Source organism: Misgurnus anguillicaudatus, chromosome 5 (assembly GCF_027580225.2).
Source record: "Misgurnus anguillicaudatus chromosome 5, ASM2758022v2, whole genome shotgun sequence".
Lineage (NCBI taxonomy): Eukaryota > Metazoa > Chordata > Actinopteri > Cypriniformes > Cobitidae > Misgurnus > Misgurnus anguillicaudatus.
Window position 1 is genome coordinate 13,618,276 of NC_073341.2, and position 14,450 is coordinate 13,632,725.

General features: G+C 38.6%; 1 pseudogene; it reads left to right on the forward strand.

The window, feature by feature from the left end:
• The first annotated feature begins 9,642 nt into the window (after positions 1-9,642).
• On the forward strand, positions 9,643-13,010 carry LOC129413393 (uncharacterized; annotated as a pseudogene).
• Positions 13,011-14,450: the final 1,440 nt, after the last annotated feature.

Sequence of the window (14,450 nt, forward strand, 5' to 3'; positions counted from 1 at the left end):
AGCCTGCTGCAGTGTGGGCTTCGCTGAAGACCGCATCAAGGGGGCAAAGGAGGCGCTGATAAGCACAGTTGAAAGCGTAAAAATGACAGATGGGACACCCTACGGACTCGTAGACTAAGCGAGAACGCGCAATTTAAGGCCACGAGACCGAAAGTCTACATGAAGTGCGCCATTTGGGACAGGGCCAAAGACAACACACATGTAGAGATGATCTTGTGAATCATTTTATTATTTTGAATTAAAGAAACAAAACAGGCACCATGTAAAAATGTATGACAAAACACAACAGAAAATATGTAACAACAGATTAGCACAAACCTTATAGAAATTGGTGGAAGATTCTCTTTAAAATGAATAACCAGAGCGTTTCACAACATGTGACACACATGTACATAAAATGGTAAAAACCAAATTATAAAAAATATAGCCTACTTTCAGTTGTTGTCTTACACAATTAAACAACAATAACATAAAATCAACACAATTGTTTTCATGCAGTGACTTACCTGTCTGTCCCACTAGAAATGCTGGACACTGCTGGGGCACCTAATACTTGAGAGGGCTTTCCCTTCATTGGTTCCCTTCATCTCAGAGTTGGACAAAAATTAGTATTAAATGTAAGACTGAGAACGTTTACATGCACAGAATAAGCTGATAACTATCAAAAATCTGCTTATTATAGAAAATTGTTTACATGCGTTTACATGCAAATCAATAAACCGGCTATGCAGACAAATGCGTTTACATCGGCGTAAGACTGTGCATGTAAATGCACTCAATGTCTCGCTAAACCACAAACAACAAAGTGCATTAATTTCATGACACTAAAGAAAAAATGTATTTTGGTAGATACACCTCCTATACTCTATGTAAATTAATAAAGTTCAATCAAAACAGTTGTCTGTATTTTATTGTTCTGCATGATAATGACTTTGACCCTTAGTCTGAAAAGCTAAGCAATATCGAGTATGGTATCGAAGGTGATTCGTCCACGATTATGAACTCGGTATTGCCTAGCTTGTCAGTGAAACATGATTCTGTGTAGTAAATGTTGCTCCATCTAAAAGCAGGTGATGGCGATTTACTACTAATCAAGGTACCGGCTTTACTGATGAGATACATGAGAATCGCAGGCGATTTATCGCCCAGCCCTAAACTTTACATCTAAAATGAATAAGACTACAGGGCTGGCCTCAGGTGGTGATTGTCACCCTTGGAATTGCCTACCCGAGCATTATCAGATTAGGATACATTGTGTAGGCTACAAAGCAAAAGCAATGTTAAATAACTACAATTTACACCACTGTCCTTTGCCTATAATCCGTCATAGCACACAAATTTATGTTACAACGTAGCCTACACATTCCTTTTTCATCAACGCGAGGAGGTCTAGTGTTATGTAAAACCATGCTATACTAAACCAAGCAACTATAAAACTTAAAATTTGAACACCATATACTGTATAGATTTACACGAATAGATCAAGATCAACTTCGGTCTTGCTGTTTCTCCTATCGCGTTGTCGTTTTAATTCTCTTTTTCGCTTCCTTGGCGACTCCTTTTCATGTGCTCGAGAATAGGTGTGATTTTCAACGGGCTTTCAAATCTGTAGACAGTCGTGACTCGCGAATACACTAATCTCCCCCGGCATTCTTCTTTTTCTTCTTTTGTGGGTTTATTAGCGGGTTGCAAACCAACTGTAAAGGTGCATACTGCCACCTACTGTACTGGAGCCCTTTGGCATTCTTCAAGGTGCAACTGAGTGTAGTTTAAGAGCACGAAAGGCAGATCTTGAATTTCGATGTCCCTCTTCGACGAATGTATTTCAGAGATGGAGGCGCAACTTGGATTCAGCCATTTGTGCAACTCGCCTGTATGTATTCTTAATAGCAGATACGAGAATAATACGAGAATACTGATTAGTGGCTGGAAGTAATTACACATGAATGAATTATGTAAACTCAATGTATGAATAAATCTTTCACCAACCATTCACCTATTTACTGACAAAACAGTTAGCTTGACCAAAAATATAATAAAACTTCTGTCAAATCATGTGTTACATACAGTATGAAAGCAAACTCCAGGCTAATATTAACTAAATCTGATGCATAACCTTGTACAGTCCACCAAATGATGACCACTACAAGTGATGAGAATGCCACGGAGTGACTCAAGAGCGGAACCAAAAGTGGCAACAAATAGTTCCGCCCGGACGATGATCCGTGATGCACGTGATACTTCCTGTAACTTTGGGAAACCAAATCTGGGGCTTTATTGAGTGCAGGTGCGGAAACAAACGTGGTGATCAACGATTGGATGATTTGACGAAGAGGTGGAGCATAAAAAGAGGATTGAAGGAACAGGAAGGTGTGGTTGTTATTTCCGGTCGAGACTGGAGGTGAGACGGAGCGACGAGTGGGCTGAGAGAGAGAAACGTAGCGAGGATATTGGCGATTTGGCAGCATACACGGAAGAGGAATTAATGGAGGATTGAGTTGAGTATCAAAGAAGTTCTGTTGTGGTCTTGTGTTTACATGCACTGCTTGCTCAACAGTCCCCCGTATTCATCGACGGCGTCATTGAGGGACGCGTTGGAGGGAAGAAGGGAGAGTGCTTCAACTGCCTTGTGTGTATTGAACATCGGAAGGAAGAAGGAAACCGCCGGGCGTCAACGAACCAGTGAGTACACACCGCTACGGCTCTGTGAGTACCTTTGTATGAACGGTGTGTGCCAGTACGGCACGATAGGAAACGAGCAGTGTGGATTACTGTTGCGGGGTGACGTCCATCTAGTCATCCTTCGCGTCAGCTTTTCTGTCTGACATCCCGGATCTATTCTTCGCCAACGTGGTGGTGCGACCCTAAGTCACAGTGAGTGTGTGGATTGCTGTGGTGAGTCTTGTCATTGCTGTGTTTATACATGAAGATTTGAGTGTGGTGTTGTGTAAATGTTGTCAGCACTCGCCCCTTAGGCCGAAGAGGAAACCCTGGATGAAGGAGAGTGAGCTGGTGTCGGTGGACGACCGATACTCTTATATATACCCGGACAGCGACCTGTAATCCCCTCCTCTATCTGTAAGCTCTGTAAGGGGAGGAGATTTGCTATGTGTATTGTGTAAAGTACTGAAGGCGCAGAAGTTAGATCAACTACTGTGTGGTTATACACTGTGAGTGTTTTCAGATGCCCGCCCCTGTCTAGATCTCTGGACACGCTGTGGAAGAGAGGAGAGGGAAGCGATAGGCCGACTCATACAGTACTCCCCTGGTGCGGTGCTTGAATTTGGAATACCCACCGTGAGATCTTATCTGTGGCCGTGCTAGGCCCTATGTGCAGTAGCCGCCCTGTACTTCCAATCGCTCCTTCATGTCGGGTTCAGTGGTGACGTATCTTGTCCTTACTGCTCACTGAAGTATTCTATTGCTAACAAAGCTCTGTGTGTGTGTTTTGCTGCCAATCGGTAGCCTCGAGCCAAGGGCTCTGTGTGGACATGGGACTGTGTCACGATGAGTTGGGCATCCCCGCCTAAGTGTGTTTGCCAGGAATCGGTCTATCGGTTACAAGCCCAGTGTATCTGCCCAATACCCTTACCTGCACTTTCCAAGTTACAAGCCCAGTGTATCTGCCCAATACACTTACCTGCACTTTCCAAGTTACAAGCCCAGTGTATCTGCCCAATACACTTACCTGTACATCCCCAGCTACAAGCTCAGTGTATTTGCCCTTTACACTTCCTGAGGGTCGAAGTCATGAGTCCAGTGTATCTGCCCATTTACACTTACCTGTACATCCAAAGCTACGAGCCCCGTGAAATTGCCCTCTTTCACTTACTTGAACGTCAAAGCTACGAGCCCAGTGTATCTGCCCAATACACTTACCTGAACATCCCAAGTTACAAGTCCAGTGTATCTGCCAAGTACACTTCCCTGTACATCTCAAGTTACAAGCCTAATGTATCTGTCCAATACACTTACCTGCACTTTCCAAGTTACAAGCCCAGTGTATCTGCCCAATACACTTACCTGTACATCCAAAGCTATAAGCCCAGTGTATCTGCCCAGTACACTTACCTGTACATCCAAAGCTACGAGCCCAGTGAAATTGCCCTCTTTCACTTACCTGAACGTCAAAGCTACGGGCCAAGTGTATCTGCCCAGTACACTTCCCTGTACATCTCAATTTACAAGCCCAGTGTATATGCCCAGTACACTTACCTGTACATCCAAAGCTACGAGCCCAGTGAAATTGCCCTCTTTCACTTACCTGAACGTCAAAGCGACGAGCCAAGTGTCAATTCTTTTCCCCTGCCCCTTTCTCTTTTAAATAATTTAAATAAAATTTGTTTTAATTTATACTTGCTCTCTCGTGTGTCTGGTCATTGGGGTACTTTTGGGACCTCCTCGAGGTGGAAACTGGGAAGAGGCGTGACTCACGACATTGGTGGTCCGCTCTGACCTGTGACAAGAATCTGTGGTAATCACAACCTGTGTCTCAAGATCAACATGACAATAGCAGACCCTCTCATTTGACCAAATGTTCAACATCACTGACACAAAACAAAGAACACCAACACATGAGGAGGAACTGTGAGGTTGGCAACCGATTTGCATAGAATACTTTGAGTTGATTGGACAGGTACTCTCAAACACACTTAGAGCTTATTCAGAATCATACATTAGCAGTTTTATGCATTATTTTTTTCACCAAACTATATTAGAAATGCGTGGTCAATTCAAACACGATGCACCGAGGATGCCGGTACGAATTGATTCTTTACCGAGAACCGTTACACCCCTAGCAGCTATCCCTGCAGCACCAGGGGAGCAATTAGGGTAAACCTTCTGGGGTCCGACCATTTTGGGACAGTGTCAGAGGTTGTGACATGCTCTTACATTTGGTCTTTTTTCAGTTGCTTTAAAACATAATAATGGAAAGTGTCTCATAACACTGTGTTCAGCACAAACTGGGCTAAAATATTATATGAGCTTCATGTATGTGCATGTTTGTATTTTTGAGAAAATAATGTTTATGTGTGGTTTTTAAAAAAGCAACATTTTTAAGTCACTGATATAAGTCCACAAAACCCATACTAAACATGTTTTAACAAGACTTTCCTGAGCAGAATCTATTAGTCTGGAGTTTTTTCTTTAAAATGATGGGAAAATCATTCTGCTTACTCATTCACATAAACCAATATATTGATTTAGAAATTGTAAGACACTTTTTGTTTAGAGGGGCCGTATGCGTGAAGGATTGATTGACAGCTAGCAAACAAAGACTCGCATAATGAGCTGCATAATGAGGCAGGAATGTGAAAATGAACTACAGTAAAGAATTTTAGGACAAATGTATACATGTTTGTTTGAGGTTTATTAAGAAGTTAACAATCTAATCAAAATAAAAATGAAGGTCAGTAGGACATTTTCAGTTTATTTGGAAACAAACCCTATTCAAAAATGTAACTTGTATAAACTAAGAAACTGATACACAACAGAGCTGTAAACTTCATGTGGCTCATGTTACCATATAACTTTGCCCAAAAAGTGTGAATATGTTTTTCCACTTCATAGTTTTGTACTGATGAGAGGGATGCAGACCTGTAGGAGTTATAAACAGCTGTTAGCATAAATTGTCCACAGAAATACCTTTACATACATAACTGATGGGTAAATATCACTGATAGCACTACATTCAGATTATTATCATGTACATTTGGACTAAATTCAGAACATCTCATATAAACATCTGCAGTGATTAGTTTTATAAAAAGCTGTTTTCAGATGACTGTTTTTTAATGCCCATCGATCGTCTAGCTTCTGTTTATAATGTGTTTCTGTCAGCGTGTATGAACTTTAAAAACACATCGCATATGGCGTCCATGTGCGCGAGCTCGCGTCTCCGCCTAAACAATGCGGCGCTCATGAAAACGTGTAAAGCACAATGGATGGAAATGTAAACAATATATGGAAGCATATTACAGCACACACTTAAAAGATCTTGCATTGCAGGCTCACTGAAAGTTTCCATGAAGAAAACGAAAGTGAATAACTGTGTCTAATACAACATGTAGATCCGCCATTACGTGACAATGGCATCCTCGTTTGTAAACAATGCGAAAGTTTTTCAATCAGAAGCGTGCAGTCTGCTGAGGTCGCTTGTGTAGGCTGAACTGCACAAGCCATAATAGCAAATATAAATGAAGATAAGTTACTTACAGTTTCTTCAGGAATATATCCTCCTCCATTGCGTCTTCCATTGTTCTTTCTTCTTAGGTAACGTTAAAGATAAACACTTCTCTTCCTCAATGTCCAGACATAAATGAAGATATTCCTCACGTGTGTGTAAAGTTTATCATCTAAACATGTGGTAAAGTCTTTAAATCTGATAAAACTTTACGCTTTGCTTGTTATGGTTTGAACAGCTTGTGTCTTCATTACCATGTCAACAGCGTGTACCACCTGTGGGCGTGACCGAATTAAAGATAATGAAGTCAGCCAGGAAAAACAGTACTCTCTTTACTTCAATGCAGATTATTAGGGCCGGGACTTTAACGCGTCAATTAAGATGAATTAATTACACAAAAAAATAACGTGTTAAACATTTTTAACGCATTTTAATCACACTTATTTTAGCACCGCGGAACATTTCTCATTGGATGAGTTTCGGCGGACCGATTATACTGGAGCACCAACTAGCGTTCATGACTTCAGACAACAACAAACCACAGTGAACATGAACGAAGAAGCTGATGAGATCGCTTTGGTTGGCCCAGTGGATGGATTTTTTTAAATATAAAAAACGAACGGATGGAAGCATCGATAAGAGCATGGTTGTGTGTAAGCTATGCAACAAGGAATTCACATATCACCGCAGCACATCGACCCTCAAGTATCATCTCAATGCAAAACATATAGGGCTCGCAAAATCGCTAGCCCGACGTCCCGGGGCTATTGTGCTTTGCAGTCGGGCTATCAAAATGCATCCCCGGCCTGCCCGTCGGGCTATCTTGACTTATAGGTACGAAAAAATATATTTAAAATGCTTATGCATTCTCTCGCAGATTTGGATGGGTAATTGTGGTGTATGAAATTCAGGCATTGGGTATTTAAATTGCGTTTGAGCGCGCGCTCGAGTTTTACTTTCACGCGAAGCTGCAGTACAGGAAGCAATCCATACTGATTTGTCATGGATTTGTTGGGCAAATCCTCCAACTTCTTCCTGTCAGTCATTACTATCCTCACGTAAGAAAATTAAATCTCTCGCAGCAAGCTTTAAAGTGATATAGATTGTATGGGCAGTGAAGAGAGTAACTCTGTGCAGAATCGCTCTTAAAGCGACAGTAGCCCCTGTTTTTCTGATCGAAAAAATGATCCAATCTCTAACTGGATGATCCAAACTGAGTTTTGTGACCCACTGAACCACTTTTAAATGGTGAGTATATCTGGTGTGGGGATGAGCAGGAACAGTTGGTTTACATGGAAATCCATTTTTTTTGTTTGTTAAAAAACAACAGCATCAAAACAACAACAAGAATAGCAGATTAAACATTGTGGTTAGAGGCCTATTGGGTTTGTATTAGCAAAATTTGACCCGTGGTAAAACTAATTGAGGAACCCTCTGCTATGCCCACAAAGTCAAGTGGCATTTTCTTATCTGTGATGCAGTTAATATTTCAGATTCAGAATCTGAAGTTTATAGATATTTCACTTCGGTTAGAAGAAAAATTTGAACTGATGATTGATATGTACTAAAAATTGATATGTGTTATTTGTGTTGTGATAGATGTTTTGTCTTAATATTCTACATTAAAAGTAATGTATTTTTAATTCGGGCTACTTGCATTCATTTCGGGCTAGAAAAAAATGAAGAGTGCCTGCCCGAAGGGCTACCAGGGATTTTGAAATTTTGCGAGCCCTGAGCTAGCGTGGACGTTAGCCCGACTCCGGGTACAACAACTTGGTTGAACAAAAATAAACATTATTCATGGTATACTAAAAATCCATGTGAAAAAATAACTTCTCAATGTTCTCAGGTCAAATATTTATATGTGATTAAAATTAGATTAATTTCGATTAATTAATTACAAAGCCTCTAATTAATTAGATAAATTTTTTTAATCGAGTCCCAGCCCTACAGATTATATAAACAGGCTATATTTGTTTTCGATTATAATTAGCTTGTTTAAAAGAAAACATTTAAGGCTTTCTTTGGATATGTGTATCATGTTTGTGTGACGAGTTTTCGCGGAGTTTCAACTGATTTTTTAACGTGTTTTAAGAGACAGCTGGCGGAGACAGAAATGTCAGAATGCACACCCTGCTTATATTCTTTATTTAACAAAAAACAAAGATCTCTTGGTATTGTGAATGTACATAAATTAAAGAGGACCCTTCACAGTTTCAAATGATGTCAAACACGCAAGTCTATGATTATTAATGATGGGGTATTTTAAGTTGATTCTGCTACGATAAGGAGAAAACACTTCAAAACGCGGCGCCGTGTTTTTGGACCCCTGGGAGTTAAGGTGCCTTGCTCAAGGGCACAACAGTTGCAACCTGCCAGTCGTGAGCCTCGAACCGGCAAGTCTCGGGTTACAAGCTCAGTACTCTAACCCCCCATTTGAGTAGTGATTTGTTATGATATGTGATTTGTTAACAATGTGATTTTAATACACATATTTATTATTGTATGATACCTCATGTAATAAAAAAGTGAAAATAAAAAAGTGTTATTCTTGCAGTTCTGCTTGTAATCTGTTAAACCTTATAAAGTGCTGAAAATAAAAAAAAGTGCATATACAAAAAAGAATCCTCCTGACAGCTGATACATTAATGGTTCTTTATAGCACCACTGAGGTTCTATGTAGCACTTTTCAAGGCAAAGTTCTGGATAGAACCATCTAAAAAAGGGTTCTATATAGCACCAAAAAGGGTGCTGCTGTTACAAGCTGAAGAACCCTGAAGCTGAAGATACTATACAGAACCATTTTTCTTAAGAGTATAGCTTTGCTATTACATGATAAATGATAATAATCTGTACAATTTTGTGATCTGAGCACAGTGTTACATCTCTTTAGCTAGTGTATGTATCTATAAACATTGATCTCTCATGAAGACATCTCTCCTTTTATCCTCACGTTATACCTCAGTTTGTCTCCTCTGGCCGTTTTGTTTAATCCTGACCTGTCCCTGCACTCTTGGCTGCATAGCAGACTCATAATTGTATGGCTGTGGTTTATCATACAAGTTTAAACAACATTTAATTTCCTCAGCCATTACGATCCATTATTTACCACTGGGGACGTCACTTCCGGTTGGGCGGTATTTAGAGGCGGGACTAAAATTTCCTTACAAAACAACTCCAGAAGCCTTACTAGCGTATTTATAATTATATTTTAAAACTACATTATTTTTCTATACTTTGAGTAACTGGGTAGTTTAACCTGATATCTGCTCTTTAAAAATTTAAGTTGACTCAAAATTTTTTATAATATTTGTTGTGTCAACTACTATTTTTAAAGTTGAATGAATTAAAAATTGTAAGGCAACCAGGTAACTTATATTTTTATATTGAGCCAACTTTTTTTAGTGTGGCAGGTCAATACTTTTCCAGTGCCCACAAACCCCCTTGGACCGCAAAGGGTTAACATTTTGTTGAAGCCAAATAAGGCAACTGACAAAAACTCACATCTGTGCTGTCTTGTCACAAATAAAGGAAGTTACTTTTTATATTTAAATATAAATATTCTTACGTTCAACTCCAGAAAAAAAACAAGCGACACTGAGACGAGACAACAGAATCACCACATAAGATTAAACTTGAGTTGGATAAAAATCACTCTGGAATTGAAGATGATTAATCTGTTTACATTCTTCCTATTGTTTCTAAGGACTTCGTGTGTATTTTCTTGGCTTACTGGGAAATGTATATTTTACAATGATGTGGAAGAATTTCCTGTTCACAGATTATGTACTGGAAAAAACACTGCATCCTGTACTAAGATCACGGATATTAAAGAGGATCTCCACGGACTTCCATCAAATTTACTGAACCTCTGCATTATTATGGATTATGATATGAAGTATGTTGGTGTATTGGCTCCAGATTCATTTTCACGCTTTTCTTTTCTGCAATACCTTCAAATTGATGGATGTTTTTCCAAGATTTTGCCAGAAGCTTTTACCGGATTGTTAAATTTAAAGTCATTGAAGTTGTCTACCCCCTTTATAGAAGGCTGTTGTGAAGCAGCTGTTGATTTCAGTGGTCTTCCTTCACTTAAAACATTGTCTCTTTCACAATATAATTTGCCATTAATGGCACCAAATGTTTTTGATACATTACCTCAGTTAGAGATTTTAGTCATAGGCAATGTGTGTTTAAAAGATCTGTCTGAGATTCTGTGTCGACTGGGAAATTTAAAATCACTAAAAATGTTTTCTCTTGATGGGGAAAATTTAAAGAAACTTCAGTTCCCAAACTGCTCCATTTACAACATCTCTAACAGTTACATATCTACTGTACACAATATTGAAGACGTCTGTTTGAGTTTAGGATCAATAGAGCACATAGATGAAGGGGCTTTGAACATTTTTGGAAATTTATCTGATCTGGATTATGGTTTCAGATCAGATTTTCTCAAAGATCTTTCTATGACTGGAGTAAATCAAATCTATAGATTGCGTTTTTCTGTGGATGTACTTAACATTGATGAGTTGTGTTACGCAGCAAAGTTATATTCTATTAAATCTATAGATGTTAGTTACCAGACTATTAACTTGCCAGCTATGTCTACCAATATCTCTGAAAATTGTAAGGAAGTTGTACACATTTCTCTCAATCTAAACAGATTTGTAAAAAATGAACCTTTAGATGTAAATTTGATCTTTCAGTTTTTCAGCAATCTCTCAAAATTTGATATAACTAAACAAGTGCTCAGATCAAATGATTTTCAATCTCTTTGTTTGTCCAATCCAAAGTTAGTCAAACCGCTGTCTATTATGCTTCTAAGCAATAATAACATAAGTAAAATAATTTCTCACCAGTTCATGTGTTTCAAAAATCTTGAGCATTTGGAGTTAACTTCAAGTAATATTTCCAGCATAGAAGATTTTGCTTTCAGTGGATTAGAAAAACTAAAAGATTTAGACCTCTTAGGCAACAAGTTATCTTACATTTATCAAGACACATTCAGTGGTCTATATGAATTGATGGTCCTAAATCTTACAGAAAACCCTATCATTCAAATTAAATCAAATTCATTTGGACATCTTATTAACCTGCATACACTTCTTCTGGGAGATTTAAAGTTTTCACCTAACATGTCACAGATCAAGCTGCATTTATCTGATATATTTGGAAGCTTCCCGTATAATCTGAGTCATGTGTCTATTAGTTCAGGCTTGAGACCAATGCGCTTGATCATTGGTAATATAACACTGAATCAGAGTCTTGCCCTTCAAATCAAAGGTCATTATGTGACAGTTGAGGATTGTGACAGTCCACTCTTGACATCTGTAGTCACACTTCAAATAAATGCAGAATATGTCATCTGTGGAAAGGAGTTCATTGGGAAATATGTTAAATCAGTTGTTAATCTGGAATTCACATCAATGTTTTCAGACAACATTGGTGACTTAGCAGTAATAAATCAGCTTGCTCATTTAAAAACCCTAAAGCTGGAAAACATTGATTTGTCAAAGCAGCCTAATGTCCCAATAATGTTTCACAACTTGACAAAATTACGAACACTGATCTTGGCAAACTGCAGAATTTTCTTTTTGGATGGAAGTCTGACAAAGGACCTAAAGGCGCTGACATCTCTGGTGTTTAGTCCATGGAATGATGTAAAAATTCTTCAAACCTTTGTTGAACAGCTTACTAGTTTAAAATATCTCCAACTTGTGGGGTTGCGATTGCATTGCAGTTGTGATAATGCTTGGCTGATCTCATGGGTGAATAACAGGCAGGTTCAGGTTTCTGTGGTTGGGCCCACCATAGATAAACTTCAGTGTTTAACTAATAATGAAGTTGACCATCTGAATTTTGTTCATTACACACAGGAGAACTGTTCATTTGATATTGAATTTGTGCTCTTCGCCTCAACTTCTGCTTTGTTATATTTGTTTATGTTTGTAGCGTTGTCATATCAGTTTGTAGGGAAATACATAATGCCTCTCTATTACATTGCCAGGGGATGGTTCAGAGAGGCGTTGCATATGGATGCCAAACGGCAGTACCGCTACGATGTTTTTATTTCCTACAGCAGTAAGGACGAGCGCTGGGTCATGGAAAAACTTCTTCCCAACTTGGAGCAGCGTGGCCCTCCGTTCTTACGTCTCTGTTTACACGGTCGGGACTTTCAGTTGGGGAAAGACATTGTGGAAAACATCACAGACAGCATCTATGCAAGCTGCCGAACTCTTAGTCTTATCAGCCGTAACTTCCTCCGTAGCACCTGGTGTACTTTGGAGATGCAGCTGGGCACCTACCGGCTCCAGGTAGAACAGAGGGACATTCTTATCCTGGTCTTCTTAGAAAAAAATCCCCTCTCGTTTGCTATCCTACCATCACAGGTTGGCCCGGCAGATAAAAACTAGGACCTATCTTGACTGGCCAATGGACACTGAGAAGCATGAGGAATTCTGGGACAGGTTATGGTGTAAATTGAGCTCTGATAAAAATAACTAGACTTAACTGTACACTGTATGCATTGATAAACACATTTAACCCTCATGCGCTCGCATGGACATTTTTGTTCTTTTAATTTTTTTTGTCATTTTGGCTGTGATAGTGCAAACTGCATGAAATTTGCTGAATGTGTGTATATTTCCCTGAATTTTTGCTTTCATAAATGTTACATGAAACACTCAGTTGCTGAAGGACAAAAATGTCAATGTGTACTGTCTTTCTTTTGATGATGCCATTTTTCAATGTTTAGTCTATGGAGTAAATATTTGTTCACATTTATTTCTGCTTCTGCTGTATTATAGAGGACTGCAGGCAAACTAAATAAAAGATGCATCCAAAACTATGTGAATTTGTGGGTTGGTGTAAGGGACAGAGAAGGCAAGAACAAGGAACACAAGCTTTGCATGAAAAATGGGTCTTTATTTGAACCCAAAATAACTTTACAAACTCATAAATTTCTTGCAATTAAATAAAGTAAACAAACAGAAACTGAGATCAAACAATTAGACAAAAACCCAAACAAACAAACTAAAAACTGACCTGAGGAAAACTAGATTACAGAATAAGCCAGGCTTATTTTGTTAAGTCTGGCTTATTACCGGTGGATTTCGTTTCATAAAACAAACTTGAACTAGTTCAACCCCGGTTACTATGGAAACTTATGCTTGGAAACTAGCCTGGTCCGGAGCAGGCTAACTGTCAGGCTAAGCCTCAGTTGTTGCTTAACTAGACTTCCACTGACACTGAAATGTAAATGCAATGATATTACAGCTGACTCTTTGACATTTTATTTGACTTTATTAACCACTATTAAGCTAACAATTAAAGAAAATCAACTTATATATTAAATTTGATAAATTTTGTTACAATAATAATTAATAAAATATAGACATGTGTTTCATAATATGGTATATTATAGGCCTATCAAATGTTGAATATAAATGATAATCTTAACTACCCCAATATAAGGATAAGAGTTTATTAACAAATTTAAGATGTATCTTAATTCATATAATTGCAATGTATTTATGAAATATATATATCTGTCACACAAAGAGGAAATTTAATTTAAATATACAACACACAAAAGTCAAGTACAGTCATTTAATTTTTTATGCTTGGTGTGCATAAAAATGCACATTATTTTAAAGATCTACAGTATTTGTATCTTTCTCTAGTTGTTACATTTTTCTTGAAATTTAAAAAAAATTATGGTGTCTGCATGGCTAAAGGAATACAATATAATTATGTTATGGTATGCTCTTGGCATTTTGTTGTAATGAGTTAAAATTCTTTTTTTATCACAGAGAAGATTGTTAGTGTCCTGCAGACAATAATTGTTCACCTCACAAGGCTTGTACTGACTTACAGTATAGACTTACACATGGCCGCGGGAAGTGGGGGTGCTGCGGGTGCTGCAGCACCCCCTGTTGGCGAGAGGGAGAATTTTTTTTAAGTAAAAATATTTTGCACAATTTATATATTACTTATGAATATTTAAGGAAATTATTTTTGACACACGTAGGTTATTACGTGTATTTTGGATTTTAATTTCATTACTGTGCCTACCCATCTCCGTGGCCTCATCCGAGCGCACTTTCTTTGCCTTGCGTCTTTTGAGGACATGGGTATGCAGCACCATGACCATGACTCACACACCTTTCGCTGATGCATTCCCACACATAAATTCTGAACTCCCTGGGCATTCGTCCCATAGCTCACGAGAGACTTCGGACTCTATTATACAACCGGCGCAATGCGC